The sequence below is a fragment of the Zingiber officinale genome, chromosome 5A, assembly GCF_018446385.1.
Source record: "Zingiber officinale cultivar Zhangliang chromosome 5A, Zo_v1.1, whole genome shotgun sequence".
NCBI classification, from domain to species: Eukaryota; Viridiplantae; Streptophyta; class Magnoliopsida; order Zingiberales; family Zingiberaceae; genus Zingiber; species Zingiber officinale.
In genome coordinates this window covers 27875143-27890806 of record NC_055994.1, presented here as the reverse complement: position 1 = coordinate 27890806, position 15664 = coordinate 27875143, and the positions used below count along the sequence as shown (strand labels likewise).

At 38.8% G+C, this 15664-nt stretch overlaps 1 pseudogene; it reads right to left on the bottom strand.

Moving 5' to 3' along the window:
• Window positions 1-2814: 2814 nt before the first annotated feature.
• Window positions 2815-2886, bottom strand: LOC121983512 (annotated as a pseudogene).
• Window positions 2887-15664: the final 12778 nt, after the last annotated feature.

Here is a 15664-nt window from a genome sequence, read left to right as displayed (position 1 = left end):
CCTTATGCACGAGGGCTACGGTCTAATATCACCCTACCACCAATTGAAGCCAACCATTTTGAAATCAAGCCTAAAGTAATTCACATGGTCCAGCAAAATCAATTTGGAGGAGGATGTTGGTTGGTCCTAGGAATATCGTACCAGTTCCACTGTATAAAAATTTTGTACAAGTGTTAAACCTTTCCTAAACAACCTATTGTGTTCTTTAGAAGTTAAATTAGGAATCGCAAACGGAACTTAACATCATTGATTCCAAATTTAACTTATCTGTTCTTGATGGTTTAGATTTGGATCGCAAGTGGAACTTAACACTATTAATCCAAATCCACCTATGATATAAATTCCATTAAATATTAATTTTTAAAATTGGCTTCCAGAACTGCATGGTGAGGCACATGACCTTCTTGGATATGGGAGCAACCACCACCGCCTAGACAAAGCCTTTTAAGGAAAGCTAATATTTAATTTCCTTAAATAACTCTAGGTTTAACCAAAAAGAACAATCGAATCACAAATTCGAAAAAATAAAAAAAAACACAAACACGAATTACTAATTCGAAAAACTAGATCTAATGCCTCTTGTGTTTGGAATTCTTACAAAGAAAAATAACTAGCATGATGCGGAAAACAATTGCTAACTATACCTTCTCTTTGTATGCTAATGACCTCGAGATCTTCTGCTGTATTCCTCGCCTCGCCTTGGACGTCGTGTGGGCGACGATCCTCCAAGATGAACACCACCCAAAGAGCTTTCTTCTTCCTCCTCTAATATTCGGCCACCACCACCACAAGGAAAAGAGAGCAAAGGGAAAAGGGAGAGGGAGGGCCGGCCACCAAGAGAGACTCTACCAAGAGAATAAGAATTGATGTCTGATGAGGCCTCCTCATCCCTTCTTTTATATTACTTGCCCAAGGTAAATAAGGAAAGACTTTTTACAAAAGTTAAAATCTTCCTCTTGTTTTTCCTTTTCCCTTTTATTTTCCCTTTTCTTTCCTCTTGATTGAATCAATCACCAACCATTAATTGGATGATGATTTTTTTTTATTTTGTTTTGGTCGGCCCCTTGCTTGGGCACCAAGCAAGGTGGCCGGCCACCTCATCAAGGAAAGAAATAAAATTTTTTTATAAAATTTTATAAGCTCTTATAAAATTTTACAAGCTCTCTTTTAATTTCCTAAAGCGGACGTTCAAAAAGGAAAGTTTAAAAAATTAAAACCTTGTTATAAAATTTAAAACTTCTCTTCTAAAAATTTTCTTTTTTAACATGGTTAGAAAAATTAAAATTTTAAAACTTCTCTTCCTTTTTCTTAAAACCATGAGGATGGTTAAAAAAGGAAAGTTTTAAAAACTTTTAAATTTTCTTTTAAACCATGTGGCCTAATTCAAATAAGGAAAATTTTTATAAATTTAAAATCTCTCTTTTACAACTTGTAGATTTCTACAAAGAGAAGATTTTAAAAATTCAAAACACTCCTCCTTGTTTGAATTATTGTGGCCGGCCCCCTCTTGCTTGGGCACCAAGCAAGGGGCCGGTCCCTTAAGAAGATAATGTGGCCGACCCTTGCTTGGTCACCAAGCATTGGACCACCCCCCTTCTTGGACACCAAGATGGGCTTTCATTGGATGGACTTGAGGCTTTAATGAGACTACGATAGGGACCTAGAGGAGAAATTGGTTTTGGCCTTTCGACGAGCTTGAGGATCTCGTGTTCGCCCCGAACACACAACTCAAGTTCATCAATAATAACTCATTCCACTAGAGAGTTAGTATCACATTACCGTACCAATCCCAAATTATATTATGGGCTCCTTATTATGAGTGTGTTAGTCTCCCTGTGTTTAAGATAACAAATGTTCACTAATTAAGTAAGTTACTAACAACTCACTTAATTAATATCTATCTCCAAGAGTAGTACCACTCAACTTCATTGTCATGTCGAACTAAGTCTACCTGCAGGGTTTAACATGACAATCCTTATGAGCTCCTCTTGGGGACATTCTCAACCTAGATAACTAGGACACAGATTCCTTCTATAATCAACAACACACACTATAAGTAATATCATTTCCCAACTTATCGAGCCTATTGATTTATCAAGCTAAATCTCACCCTTTGTTAAGTTAAAGAAATAAATATTAAATATATATGCTTGTTATTATATTAGGATTAAGAGCACACACTTCCATAATAACTAAGGTCTAGTTCTTTTACTAAGTCAGTATAAAAAGAACATACCTAAAATGGTCCTACTCAATACACTTAGAGTGTATTAGTGTAATTTATTAGTTAAGATAAACTAACACCTAATTACACTACGACTATTCCAATGGTTTGTTTCTTTCCATCTTAGTCGTGAGCAACTGTTTATAATTTATAAAGAACTGATAACATGATCTTCTGTGTATGACACCAAACACCATGTTATCTACGATATAAATTAATTGAACAACTACACTTAGCATATAAACGTAGGTATTTGACCATTGTGATTCTTTATTTCTAAATAAATGTTTATACAAAAACTAGGCTTTTAGTATACACTCTAACAGAGGATCGCACGATGATCCAAATCATCACTTGGAGATTTTCGACGAGATTTGTAGCACTCTGAAAGTAAATGGGGTCCCTCCAAAAACAGTAAGGTTACTTCTTTTCAGATTTTCCCTGAAAGACAGAGCCAAGCAGTGACTTAATTCTCTACCAGCAAACAGTATAACATCTTGGGATCAGTGTGAGCCAAAATTTTTGGACAAATTTTACCCGCCGAGTAAAACTGCACACATGAGGAATCTAATTGCAAGCTTCAAATAGATAGACTCAGAATCGCTATTCGAAGCATGGGACAGATTCAAGAGTATGCTGAGACAGTGCCCCCATCATGGCCTCGAGAAGTGGTTGGTGCTACACACATTCTACAATGGAATCAACTATCACACAAAGGTGTCCCTCGATTCTATAGCAGGAGGGGCATTAATGAACAAGAGTCTTGATGAAGCTGAAGAGATCATAGAAATGTGGCACAGAACCACCATCAGTGGGCAGCTGAACGATCTGGAGGTTCTTTTTCTGGGAATCTAATAAAGGCATCAGGAAAATTTGACGTAGATGCAGTCACGCTCATGTCTGCAAAGCTGGATGCTCTGACCAAGAAGGTTGAGACCATGGGGAACAACACAGCCAATGCAGTAGTATGTGTTTGCAAAATTTGCAGAAGCTCAGAACATGCTCAAGATACTTGTCCCCTAGGACCAATACAAGCACAAATGAACCAACTTGAGCAATGCGATGTGATAGTCAGTTATAACCAAAAGCAAAATAATCCCTACTCCAACACATACAACTGAGGTGGAGGAACCACCTAAATTTTTCTTACCGGGGCAATCAAGATCAAGGACCAGCAAAACAAAGTTACCAACCTGGGTAACAAGGCTACCCACCTGGACAATAGATTTATCAACAACAACAACATTCACAACTGTCCAAAATCGAAAAGATGCTTGAAGAAGCTCTCTTGGAGCAAAAAGAGATGAAGAATGAAATTAAGCAGTTGAATCAAAGATTGGAGAATTCTGAAAAGCATCAAAAGATGCAAGACAACCAAATCGCCCAGATAGCTCAGTCCTTTTCAAGAGCACCGGGAGCATTTTCGGGAAAGCCCGACATAAACCCGGTGGAACATTGCAACCGCATTGAGCTGAGGAGCGGATGGACTTTGGGAGACTCCCAAATGACTGCTCAGAAAGGAATTAACTCAGAAGAAGAGCCCTCTCCTCTTATGCCTAATTTGGTCCAGAGCAAGGATAGGGAGGAGATCACCAAGAAGGTCGAAGGGACTCTTCCACTTCCCCTACAAAATCAGATAATTCCTTTCTCCCAGAAACTAATTACATCCCAAAAGGATGAAGAGTTCTACCAATTCCTTAAGAAGATTAAAGAAATATGCATTGAAGTACCTATGATAGACGCACTGCACCAAATGCTGAAGTTCGCCAAATTTTTAAAAGGTATTCTATCTAACAAAAGACAGAAGGGCAACTTTGAGACTGCAGCATTGACAAAGAAGTGCAGTGCTCTACTCATGGCAGATATTCCCCCAAAGCTCCAGGATCCAGGAAGTTTTTCTATACCATGTAAAATTGGCCCTGAGCTAATACAAAAGGCTTTCTGCGACTTGGGAGCGAGTGTTAGCCTACTTCCATACTCATTATGTAAGAAGCTAGGACTCCAGAACATCAAATTTACTACTATGGCACTACAATTGGCTGACCATTCATGTAGATACCCAATGGGTATTGTGGAAGATGTGCCAGTAGAGGTAGGCGGATGCATCATTCCCACATATTTTATTGTCCTGGATATGGAGGAGGATCCCAAGATCCCAATCATCCTTGGAAGACCATTCCTTGCCATCGCTGGAGCCCTCATCGATGTGAAAAATCACAAGTTATCCTTGGAGATTGGCAAAGAAAGGTTGGAATTCGATTTATCTTATTCTCCTAATTGCATCTATTCTTCTCAGGGAAATTCTAGCAAGATGAATATACACAAAGCTGAGGAATGTAGTATCTATGAGAGGTCACCTCCAACAAGCAAAGAGAAGTACATCTATCCTGCACGCGCGAAACTGAAGGAGCAGACTGGGGTATTAACCCTAGAAGGAGAGTCATGCTTCCATGGGTTTAGTCCACATCTACTGATATGGGGTCGAGCTAAAGACCTAAAACAAGTGCTTCTTGGGAGGCAACCCAAGGGTTTTCGTTTTAATTTGTTATCAATTTGTCATTCTATTTTTTTAATTAGTTCAATGAAGTTGTTTTTTGTTATTGTCGGATCTTTGTTTTCAGGATGTGCATAACCTCCATGAGCTAGCCGTGATCGTTTCATGGGTGTGGAGCCGTCAGAGAAGTCAAAAAGGTGAAGGCCGAGACGCTACGCGCGTAAGAGAGTCGGCCATGTAACTCCACACGGTCGTGTGAAGCTAACAGAGGAAGAAATGCCACTGGCCGTGCGACCCCGCACGACCGTGCGGCTTGTACAGAGAAAGAACAATACACGGCCATGTCGAATGGCACGACCGTGCAAAGTCACCAAAGGGGAAGAGGGAACGGGCCGTGCAGATCTGGCATGGCCGTGCGATCTAGGCCGAGAGGAGAAAAGAAGGGGTCGTGCCAACCGGCACGGTCGTGCGGTGACCCAAGCCACCAGGCCGTGTCTTTAAGACACGGCAGTGCCCTACCCGTGTGCACCGCCAACTTCTCTAAAAATCCCTAATTCCCATCTCTCTCTCTCCCAAAAGCTTTTTCCTTCCCACTACACCTCATCAACCTTCAATTCCTACACCTAAAACTCATCTTTACTAAGATCTACTTCTAGATCTAGGATTTCTTCAAGCCCCAAATCCGGAAAGAGAGGAACAATTTCCCTACTCTTCTTCTTTCACCTCCTCCATCCTCAAGATCCATCTCCACCCACAAGAAGTTCCTCAAGCTCACCCTGTACATCATGTCTCAAATCTTGAAGAGACTCCGATGAGGAAGCGGTGGATCTGGCGAAGGAGATGCACCGGGAGGGGACAAAGGCAAAGGAAAGGCTTCTTCTTCCAAAGGCAAAGGCAAAATAGTGGCACGCGACGAAGGTAACGAAAATGAATTTAATATTATCTTTAGAAATCATGAACATAAAGCTAGATATAATATTCTTGTCGCTAGAAAAATTATGTGCACTAGATATATGGATCCCACTACTATGGATATGTTAGGAATTAGGGATGACGTGGATTGGATGATTAGCTCATTAGATTGGAATGACATTATGTACACACATTTACCAACTTACCCCCGCCTAGTCCTTGAATTTTTGAGCTCAATTGATGTTAAATTTTCTTTTGAGGATGACTACATAGGAGTCATAACTTTTAGGTTATGAACAAGGAAATTCGGTGGACGTTTAGTGATTTTAATACCTGTTTTGGTTTACCTACTGGTGGCGCCCGTGGATTTGATAGCAATATTAACTGGAATGAATTTTGGACTTCAATCACTAGATCAAAGAACTCCTATGAGCCCTCTAGAGCTAAGGCATCCTGCATGCAAAACCCTACATTTAGATACCTTCACCGGGTGATGAGCAAAATAATCTTTGGTTGAGGTGAGAGTGATGGGGTGGTTAGGAAGGTGGAACTTTATTCTCTTTGGGCGATGCTAAATAAAGTGGACTTTGATTCTGGATTTCATTTCCCACAAAATTTGTTGAGAGCAGGTAAAGCATCTTCAAGGATGACAGTGTTTGGTGGTTTAATCACCCAAATAGCAATAAATCTAAGTTGTGAGCTTGATAGGTGCACTTCAGTTCACAACCCCACAAATTGGGTGATTGTTGATTCAATACTCGAGTTTGTTCCCCCCCCCCCCCCTTGTAGGAGACACCGAATACCACCAAGAGCTCTCATCATCAGAATTCCCGCAACCTTTCAGACATCAGGAACCTGCTAGGCACTCCTTTTCCTATGGTACCAGACCTTCTAGATTTGATTTTTCTGATTTCCGTGCCTCCTTAGACTCGCTTCATGAGAAGCACAATACCCAACAACAATTGTTGGAGGGTCGTTTCAAGTTGTCGGACGACTAGTTTAGCGAGGTACAAGATCATTTTCAGTTTACCAGAGATTTTCATAGTCAGTGATAGGATTCGTTCAAGATTATGAGGTTGACCAAGAAAGAATGAGGAATTTCATGGATGATATGGATATTACTAGACAACAAGTAGATGCTCTTTTCCAATATCATCAGCACATTGGTCATCTCCCTAGTATACCTAGATTTTCCTCCGACACACATCGAGGACCTCCTTATCCCCCTCCCCCGCCTCCATATTGATTTTATCGAGATGATGAAAAGTCTAAGTCTGGAGGGTGTTGTGTTTGCACAACCTGAGTCGAGTCGAGTCCTTTTCTTTTCTTTCTGCAAATTTATTAAGTTTGTTTTATCTACTTGCATTTCATTTTTATTTCTTTTAGTTTCATGTTTCTACTTGCATCTCATTTGCACTTTCTTTTTTCCCTTATAGTTTTGAGGCATATTTGAGAACATCAAACCTTCTACTTCCTCTGCTGACTTGTCCAACAGCAAAATGACTAGCACGTATATTTTCTTAATTCATGTGTTGTAGAAATAGTGTTAGTATGTTTGGTGTACCTCCTTTCTCTATCTTTAGTAGAATGAAATAAGCTAAGCATTGTACGGAGATTAGTATAAGTCTTGGCCTAACTTTAAGGATCTTACTTTCACTTCACTTAAGTACTTAAACTTGAATAGTAGAAATATTTTGAAATAGTTATGATTCATCCAATTTGCTTAGTACTTTTGTTCCCATGGGGATTCCTTAGTTACATTTTGGTTACTGGATGACCTCGAATTATGGAAGCTTATTTGGAAAAATCTAAATCCCAATATATGCATCTGGCATTTCTGATTAGTGCTACACCTCGATTGCACTTAAAAAATAATAATAATAATAATAATAATAATAAAAGAGCTGAATAAGGGATAAAAAATAGTTTTCGTGAGTGGAAACTAACAATTTACCCCTTTGAGACTGAGTTAGGTTACTGAGGAAATAAATGTTATATTTCTCTTGATTCTGAGTAGTATCCTTTGAGACCTTGTTTGATTTAAGGAAAACGAACCAAGTGTGTGACAGGTAAGTGCCTATCACCGAGAACATTCGGAATTCAATTCTATGATGACTTAACTAGGACAGAAAATTAAAACTTGAAGAGTTTGAGTTACTTATTGCACTGAGCACAAAGAACTTATGCTTAGGACATACTTAAGTTAGTCCGCAATCATGCTTATTAATGAAACTAGTTGATAGAGTTAGGCGAGTACACTAAGGATTATGATACACTATAGGAACTCATCAACATCGATTGCAGCATTTTGCTTGAGGACAAGCAAAGGTTCAAGTCTGGGGGTGTGATGTGCATAGATATTATGATGTTCACTTGTTTTACTTTAACGCACATTCACTTGTTTTATTTGTGTATATTCTTTGCATGATTATCTCTCTTATCATTTATTCAGTATTTATTACTCTTTTGTCGAAGATCTGCTCTTTGTTTGGTTTTGTGTTGACAGAGACAACTTTTGGAGTGAAAACGACGATTATCGATGCACCCGAGCAAAGCAAAGCACGGTCGTGCACCCCTGCACAGTCATGTGGCGATTCCAGACAGAGAGCAGAGCACGACCTTGAAACCCTGAACAACCATGTGGCCATTCACCGAGAGAGAGCAGAGCACGACTGTGTAACCTTCCACGGTCGTGCCTCACAACCAGCAGCCAAGATCCACACGGTCGTGTGAACCTCACACGGCCATGCAGTGCAACCCGAGCCAAAGCAAGACAAGGTCGTGCAGACATGGCATGACCATGCCACTTTACTCAAAGACAAGAGAACTTGGCCATGTGAATTTCACACGGTTGTGGCACGGGTCATGCAGCGCCTGTGCCCTAGCCTATATAAAGGCTTTTAACCCTTCTTCTCGGGGGGAGGAGGCGAGCCATCAGAAAGGATTTACCTTGGTGTCGTTCCAAGATATCCCGGACTTCCGAGATCACCGTCATCATCGCATCAACTCCAGAAGCAAAGGATTGGACCCGAAGATCACTCGACGTTATTGGATAAGCATCTTTTCTCTTTCTCTCTTCTCGTTTGAGGATTGTATGCTTACGTTTAATATGTCTTTGGGTTTTTCTTCGGCGTCTATGGAGTAGATCCCTTTTTCTAGGATCAGGGAGTAGTTGTGGATAGGGTTGATGTAAGACTCATGTTTATGCCTTTACTTATTGGATGATTTCACTTGCTTTGTTTCTATTTGATATGCATGAGACTCGCTAAGATTATCTCGTCATATTAGTTGATTGTGTAGGAATTGTTAATTTCATAAAGAGAGGATCTTAAATCGTATACCCGAGGGGCCCTAGTGACAGGGGTAACCCATTCATGGTCATCTAGGATACTCTCTTGAAAGGAGAGGCAACTTCTCCACAAGGAAGTAAGAGACCGAACCAAACCCCTATCTCTATCCTTAATTATACTGATTAGATTTGTAATCTTATGATCTACCAAAGCGCCCTAGTGATAGGGGTTAACCGTAACAGGATTTCACAGGGATCTTCTCTGTTTAGTGCTTAAGGATACCAACTTTAACTTCCAGCGAATGCTTGTTGATTGACAATAAGAAAAAGATAGAACATGATATATTAGGTTCTACCACAATGAAACCGAACTCCTAGAACTCTTCCCAAGACAAGTTAACCTTTCTCTCTTTTGCTAGTTCTCACGTCTACTTCCCCATTCCCTTTCCTCTTAGGAAATAGCTACCTTACAACCATCGGTAGTTTAGCTAATTTTACGTGAACAATCGCTAGTGCTAATAACCAGTTCTTGTGGGATCGATAATATTTTATTACTGACGATGTATCCGTGCACTTGTGGAAGCGTAACAAGTAGGTTAGAGAAGCTCTACTTATGTATGTCTAGGAAGATATGGCTTCGACCTGTGCATTTGGTTTAGTGGAACTAACTGAAGCTATCCCTCACTAATCCTAACTGGTTAGACCAGAGTTTTTTTATTAAGTTCAGTGAATCTATTTAGAAAATTTTGAAGGCGTGGTTACTCTTATAATTTCCAGGTGACTCACCACAGCTTAGAAGTTTATCCAAAGAATGTCTATTTGTGAATCCAAAGCTAAACTTGAATCTAACACAAGTTAAATCCAACTCTGAAATTTAACTTAATTCATCTCACAAAAGTATAGGATTCTCTAATTGAAAATATAGATTAGCTGAGATGATTAAGAATTTAAATTTAAATTAAATTATAACTAAATTAAATTCAATTTTAATTAAAATCATATTAAATTAAATTCAAATTAACTTAAAATTCAAAATGAAACTCTTAACAAAAAAATTTAGAAAAAATCTCACTCTAACCGACTGAAGGCGCCCTCCACAGCACATGGAAGGCGCCTTCCATCAGGTTGAAGGCGGCTTCAACCCTATTTTTCATAGTGAATAGAGATTTTCTCTATTCAAGTGTTTCTCCCTTTCAAGGCACCTTCCAACAACAAGTTCAACCCTTTTCTGCAATTGTCTACTTCCAAACCTCAACAATACCTCCTCAGTACACTTCAACTCAATCATCTAGTTAATTTTGGCTATTTCTATGGTTCTTTTGTAAATTTTTGTATATGTACGCTAATATTCTACTTTAGGAAACAACGGAATGTTACTCCTAGCTTGAGCAGTACCTCATCTACTGATGCTAGATTTCTCACTGAGCGACTTAGGCTAGATTTTCTACAACATACATATATTACACTTAAATCTAGGTTTTTGAGTAAGTCCTTTTTCACTAAATATTGTGCCCCTATCATAGAGGTCATTAACTATTACTAGTTAGATAGACTAGTTTATTGTAGCCATTCAGTAAACCTAAGCATGTGTGCATAGTTTTATAACAATCTAGTTAAAGTTGCAGACTTGACATACTCCATTAGAGTTGGTAGAAAGGACTTTAGTTTCTCCCCCTCTCAAATGTATGATAGCTTAGTACTTAGGAGGTCTACCGATCTTTTTTTATGTTACCCTAGTAGGGATTTGTCATTTGGTGAACCCTACTCCCATATTACATTGAATATTATCCACATGTATTTTTTTGGAGAGGAGAGACTACCTACTATGACTGCCTTTAGGTCACTCTCTCTTAGGGTTCAGGACTATGTCCTGTATCGAGTCTTGACTACCTGTATTTTGTCGATCACATCTCATGATGTTGTGATGATGCGACCCTTCCACTCCTTCTTCCTATATACACTATGCCAATGCATAGACATCAACATTGCATTACACATGTTTTAGAATGTCATCCATGCATCTAGTCTCATCACTAGGAGGTAGATTCATATGCCCTATTATCACATTTTAACATATATATTTTTGATTATAGAGGTAGATATGACCCAAGGTACATCCACTTCTCGTAGCGCGTATGACGAGATTGGTCAGCGTCAGGCTACATTAGTGCATATAGACATCACTGCTCAGGGGGGACTAGCTTGGAGAGTGTGGCCACAGCCAGACGTTCTAGCTGAGGTCGAGGATGATTTTCCACCCATCATTCCGGTTGAGGTGGATGAGTTGTCGACATTTACAATTGAGGAGCTCTTTAGACCTTCTTTGACCTAGCCCTCTGTTGGATAGTCCTAGGAAAATCGTACCGGTTCCACTGTACAAAATTTTGTACAAGTGTCGAACCTTTCCTTAAATAACCTATTGTGTTCTTTAGAAGTTAAATTAGGAATCGCAGACGGAACTTAACATCATTGATTCCAAATTTAACTTATCTGTTCTTAATGGTTTAGATTTGAACGCAAGCAGAACTTAACACTATTGATTCAAATCCACCTATGTTATTAATTCCATTAAATATTAATTCCCAAAATTGGCTTCCAGGACTGCATGGCGAGGCACATGACCTTCTTGGATATGGGAGCAACCACCACCTCCTAGACAAAGCCTTTTAAGGAAAGCTAATATTTAATTTCCTTAAATAACTCTAAGTTAACCAAAAAGAACAATCGAATCACAAATTCGAAAAAGAGGAAAACACAAACTCGAAAAACTAATTCGAAAAACTAGATCTAATGCCTCTTGTGTTTGGAATTCTTACAGAGAAAAATAACTAGCATGATGCGGAAAATAATTGCTAATTATACCTTCTCTTTGTATGCTAATGACCTCGAGATCTTCTGTCGTATTCCTCGCCTCGCCTTGGACGTCGTGTGGGCGACAAACCTCCAAGATGATCACCACCCAAAAGCTTTCTTCCTCTTCCTCTAAGATCCGACCACCACCACCACCAAGGAGAAGAGAGCAAAGGGAAAGGGAGAAGAGAGAGGGCCGACCACCAAGAGATCCTCCAAGCAAGAGAATAAGAATTGTATCTCATGAAGCCTCCTCACCCCTTCTTTTATATTAGTTGCCCAAGGCAAATAAGGGAAGAATTTTTACAAAAATTAATATCTTCCTCTAGTTTTTCCTTTTCCCTTTTAATTTTCCTTTTCTTTCCTCTTGATTGAATCAATCACCAAATCAATTTGGATGATGATTTTATTTTTTTATTTTGGCCGGCCACCTTAGTTGGGCATCAAGCAAGGGTGGTCGACCCCCATAAGAGGAAAGGAATATTGTTTTTTATAAAATTTTACAAGAAGAAAATTCTTATAAAATTTTATAAGCTCACTTTCCTAAAGTAGGAGTTAAAAAAGGAAAGTTCTAAAAATTAAAACCATGTTTTAAAATTTAAAACTTCTCTTATAAAATTTTCTTTTTTAACATGGTGATAGACAATTTAAATTTTAAAACTTATCTTCTTTTTTTTCTTAAACCATGAGGATGGTTAAAAAAGGAAAGTTTTAAAATCTTTTAGACTTTCTTTTAAAACATGTGGCCTAATTGAAATAAGGAAAGTTTTTAAAATTAAAATCTCTCTTTTAAAACTTATAGTTTTCTATAAAGAGAAGATTTTAAAAAATTAAAACAACCCTCCTTGTTTGATTAATGTGGCTGGTCCCTACTAGCTTGGTCACCAAGCAATAGGGCCGACCCCTATAGAAGAGGATGTAGCTGGCCATTGCTTGGTCACCAAGCAATGGACTGGCCACCTTCTTGTACACCAAGAAGGGTCTTACATTTGGATGAAATTTAGGCTATAATGAGGCTACGACAGGGACCTAGAGGAGAAATTGGTTTTGACCTTTCGATGAGCTTGAGTATCCCGTGCTCGCCCCGAACACACAACTCAAGTTCATCGATAATAACTCATTCCACTAAAGAGTTTTTATCACACTACCGCACCAATCCCAAATTACATTATGGGCTCTTTCTTATCATGAGTGTGTTAGTCTCCCTGTGTTTAAGATAACAAATATCCACTAATTAAGTAAGTTACTGACAACTTACTTAATTAATATTTAGTTCCAAGAGTAGTATCACTCAACTTCATTGTCATGTCGGACTAAGTCCACCTGCAGGGTTTAACATGACAATCCTTATGAGCTCCTCTTGGGGACATTCTCAACCTAGATAACTAGGACACAGATTCCTTCTATAATCAACAACACACACTATAAGTAATATCATTTCCCAACTTATCAGACATATTGATTTATCGAGCTAAATCTCACCCTTTGATAAGAAAGAAATAAATATTAAATATATGTGCTTGTTATTATATTAAGATTAAGAGCACACACTTCCATAATAACTATGGTCTAGTTCTTTTATTAAGTCAGTACAAAAAGAACTTACCTAAAATGGTCCTACTCAATACACTTAGAGTGTATGAGTTTAATTTTATTAATCAAGATAAACTAATACTTAATTACACTACGACTATTTCGATGGTTTGTTCCTTTCCATCTTAGTCGTGAGCAACTATTTATAATTTATAAAGAACCGACAATATGATCTTCTGAGTGTGACACCACACTCCATGTTATCTATTATATAAATTAATTGAACAATTACATTTAACAAATAAATGCAGATATTGATTAATGTAATTCTTTTATTTCAAAAATAAATGTTTACAAAAGCTAGACTTTTAGTATACACTCCAACAATCTCCCACTTATACTAAAAGACCAAGCTGCCATATCTGTTGCCATACATCTGATTCCCATCCCCTCCACATGTCGATCAAAAGCTTTCGCCGGAAGGGCCTTAGTGAAAGGATCTGCCAGGTTATCTACTGATGCAATCTTGACGATGACAACTTCTCCTCGCTTGACGATGTCTCGTATCAAGTGGTACTTGTGCTCTATATGTTTACTTGCCTTATGGGCTCGCGGTTCCTTCGAGTTTGCAACTGCACCACTATTATCACAATAAATTGTGATGATCTTGGGCAACCCAGGAATCATATCTAAGTTCATTAAAAAGTTCCTGAGCCATACAACTTCTTTGGCTGCCTCAGAGGCTGCCACATACTCAGCTTCCATGGTTGAGTTCGAGACACATTTCTTCTTAACACTCCTTTATGCAATGGTTCCACCTCCTAGAGTAAACACATAGCCTGACGTAGACTTACTATTGTCCCTATCTAATTGGAAGTCCGAATCCGTGTAACCCATAGGGAGCAAATCGTCTGCTTGGTAGACTAGCATATAATCTCTAGTCCTTCTCAGGTACTTCAATATATGCTTTACAGCAGTCCAATGTCCTTGTCCAAGGTTACTCTGATATCTGCTAACCATGCCCACGACAAAACAGATATTAGGTCTCGTACACAGCATTGCATACATAAGGCTTCCTACAGCCGAAGCATAAGGAACTGCCTTCATATCCTCCATCTTCTTTGATATCTTTGGAGACATCTCTTTAGATAAGGCTACTCTATGCCTAAAAGGTAAGAAACCTTTCTTGGAGTTCTGCATGCTAAAATGAGTAAGGATTGTATCTATATATAAAGCTTGGGATAGGCACAACATTATTTTCTTGCGATCCCTTATAACTTTAATCCCAAGAATGTGTGCACATTCTCCTAAGTCCTTCATATCAAATTGTTTGGACAGCCATACCCTTATGTCCAATAATACCTTGACATTGTTGCTAATTAACAAAATATCATCGACGTATAGTACAAGAAATACCACCACGTTTCCGTTATACTTCTTGTATACACAAGACTCATCTGGACACTGAATAAATCCGTAAGACTGGATTACTTCGTTAAACCAGATGTTCCAAGATCTTGAAGCTTGCTTCAGTCCATAAATGGACTGATTGATCTTGCACACTAGATGCTCTTTGCCATTTTCAATGAACCCTTCTGGTTGCTTCATATGGATGTTTTCTTCAAGACTTCCATTAAGGAAAGCTGTCTTGACATCCATTTGGCAAATCTCATAATCCATATGAGCAGCAATGGATAAGAGTATCCGGATAGACTTAAGCATGGATACCGGCAAAAAAGTCTCCTCATAATCGATTCACTCTGTCTGAGTATACCCTTTCGCAACAAGCCTTGCTTTGAAGGTTTCTACCTTCCCGTCTATCCCTCTTTTCCTTTTGTAGATCCACTTGCATCCAACGGCTTTTACACCATCAGGTGGTTCTACAAGCTCCCAGACCTTATTAGAATACATAGATTCTATTTCTGAATTCATTGCCTTTTACCAAGATACTGTATCTATATCTTGGAGTGCTTCGTCATATGTTCGGGGATCAGGTTCATATTTGCCTGGGATCAAGTCTGAAGACTCTCCCAAAAACATGAATCTCTCAGGTTGCCTTACAACCCTCCCACTACAATGAGGCACTGTCGGTGGTTGTGTATCATGTGTGACACGTGTTGCAGTCTCTTATGGTACTTCATCTTGTACTGTTGGTACTAAAGTAGATGTGTCCTCTCTAAGTTCTTCTAGAACAATTTTGCTATTGGACTTGTGGTCTATTATATAGTCTTCTTCTAAAAACTGAGTATTGGTGCTAACAATGACCTTCTGATCTTTAGGACTATAAAATAAACCACCTTTCGTTCCTTTGGGATAACCTACAAACACGCGCACTTCTGTACGAGATTCTAACTTATCAGCA